At 40.9% G+C, this 2,545-nt stretch overlaps 1 pseudogene; it reads right to left on the bottom strand.

The window, feature by feature from the left end:
* LOC110294942 overlaps positions 1-2,305 on the bottom strand; it is a 4,113-nt pseudogene extending 1,808 nt beyond the window's left edge.
* Between the last annotated feature and the right edge of the window lie 240 nt (positions 2,306-2,545).

Below are 2,545 nucleotides of genomic sequence, written 5' to 3'. Positions count from 1 at the left end.
TCCCTCTCTCCCTCCCTCCCTCCCTCCCTCCCTCCCTCTCTCTCTCTCTCTCCTTCTCTCTCCCCTTCACCTGCTTGCCTTGTGGGACTGAGCAACTGCTAGATCCTTGGACTCCCATTCAGAGCTGCTGCTGACCATTGTTGGGAGTTGGACTGCAGACTGTAAGTCGTCAACAAATCCCTTTACTATATAGAGACGACACATAAATTCTGTGACTCTAGAGAGCCCTGACTAATACACTACTAAAACAATTCACTCCAGAAATTACTTCTGTCTTGCGATTTACTTTCTGCCTGGGATTTTTGCTAATTTGAGACTCATTCTGACCAGGGTACATACCAGGAATTTGCTTGTGCAGTTCCAGAACATTCTGGGTCTTATAGTCACGTGAGCTTCCACGGTCTCTTGTGAAGAGAAGAGGTGTTTCAAGTTCCCCTGTAGCCTCTAGGTTTCCCCTGCTGGTTTCTTTATTTGCTTGGGTTTGGAAGGGAAAGTTGCCTTTTCTAGGACGTGAATACCTTTATCATTGCCCTCATGTATGTGGTTCGTGGTAGAAATTATTTCTGTTCTTCGATTTACTTTCTGCTTAGTCTTATTTATTTTCGTTTGATTCTGTTGAGCATTGACAGACTGTTTCGAGCCCAACATTGTCTGAGTCTCATGGTCACATACATTATCTTGGATGGAAAGATCAGCTTCACGAAATTCATTTGTAACTTCTAGGTTTTCAGAAATGGTGTCTTTAATCATCTTGATTTGGAAATGGGTTATCTTTTTCTGATTTATGACTCACAAGTGTCCGTCGAGAAGGCTCACTTAAATTATGATGTAGGGTGTTCTGACACAGATCAAATTTACCATCTTGAAGAAATTTGACTGAATGTCCAGAGAAAGGGTATGTTTCCTCTTGTTCATCTGTCGTATATGTTTGCCTCCTCTTTGTATTTTGAATGTTCTCCTGATCTGAGCTGTTCTGGGGGGTTCTTTTCTTCTGCGTGTTTACCTGTGGTGGCTGTTCAGTATTGGAAATGCAGTTTGGACCTTCTGAATCCACTCTGCCATCCAGGACACCAGAGCCTCCTCCTGGTCTGGTTTCATCAGTCTTTCCCTCAGCGTCTCCTTCTGAGCTATCTTTACATTCTCTCTTTGAGCTTTCTCTCTTTTTATTGGAGCTCATACCTTTCAAATTTCGGCAAATCTCCTTCCTGCAACCTACCTTTTTCTTATTTCGATTGTTATTGCTTTTTGAAATTGTTACAATCTTGCCTAGGTCAGTAGCAGTTAACGCCATGTCAGCATCTTCAGACACAGTTTTCTGGAAGTGAGAGGTATCAGGGTTCTTTTGTACTCGCTCCATGCGCTTTGCATTAGGGTCACTGGAAGACTCAGAAGGCAAGTCCAGAAAACACTCTGTATTTCTTTGCGTGTTATTACTGGTGTCATTAGTATTGACCATTTATCTCATTATTCCAATTTGATCCTGGACTTGAAATTGGTTGGTGATCTAAATCTGTCGCATACGGTATGTCCGCAGTTGAAGACACACACTTCTTCCTCTTAGACATATTACCAAGTGACACTGTTTCCCTTCTGAGGTTGGGAGATGGAGCCATTTCATCTCACTCAGAGAACTCTTGGGACTTTGATCTGGGTGGCAATGGCTCTCATTAGGAAGTACATTAACACTTGAAGTGTGTTCTGAATGACCTGAACCACATTGTTTTTGATTATCTTCTTTAGGAAGGAATCCTTCCAAATTACATTGGTGTAAGACTAAAGGTGGTCTTGATACCGAAGAGGTACTACCAGGTGACGTCTTTGATATAGTTCTGTTGTTACACTTTGTATTCCATTTATCATCAGCACCATCAGCAGCATCATTCTCTGAGGTTAATAGACCCCTTGCATATGGAAGATGTGCAGGCTTGCACTTTGTTCTTGTTAGCTGACAGGAGAGAAGAACTTTGATGGAACTCGGGAAGACTGCTTCATTTCGATTGCAGTTAACAGATCATTGCTCACATATGGTTCTGTTTCTGTAAGCTTCTTATTCAAGGTATTTAGCTTTAAGCCAAGAAAGGTATTCTCAAAATTCAGTTTCTCTGCTTCTTTCTGTAGTTGCATCTTTCCGGTAGTAATTCCTCGAGAATTCTCTTTCTCTTTACTAAGGGCCGAGCTAGTGCTCTGATGTTGTGCTTTAGAGAGATCTTGAAGATTGAATCATTTAATTATCATTTAATATTTTTGTTTTGATCTTTGAAGCAAGAGAAACATTCATCTTTGTCTTTGCAATTCTGTCTTTCATTTCTGTCTCTTAATTCCAGAGGTAACAGTCAACTTCTTTCCCTGGCTGCCCCATTTCTGAGAATCTGGAAAGCCCAGGATTCCGGTTTAGGTGTTTGAATTTTTAAAGTCTGTGGGACTAATAAAATTTCAAATATTTTATATTTTATATTGTGATGTTTCTGTTGATGTGAGATCTTGAAGGTGAATAGGAAAGGAAAGGTTGTGGGCTAGTAGTGAGTTTGTGTGTCATGTGGATAAG

This window comes from Mus caroli, chromosome 5 (genome assembly GCF_900094665.2).
Source record: "Mus caroli chromosome 5, CAROLI_EIJ_v1.1, whole genome shotgun sequence".
NCBI lineage: Eukaryota > Metazoa > Chordata > Mammalia > Rodentia > Muridae > Mus > Mus caroli.
The sequence above is the reverse complement of the archived record's forward strand: the minus strand, read 5'-3'. Positions and strand labels throughout refer to the sequence as shown.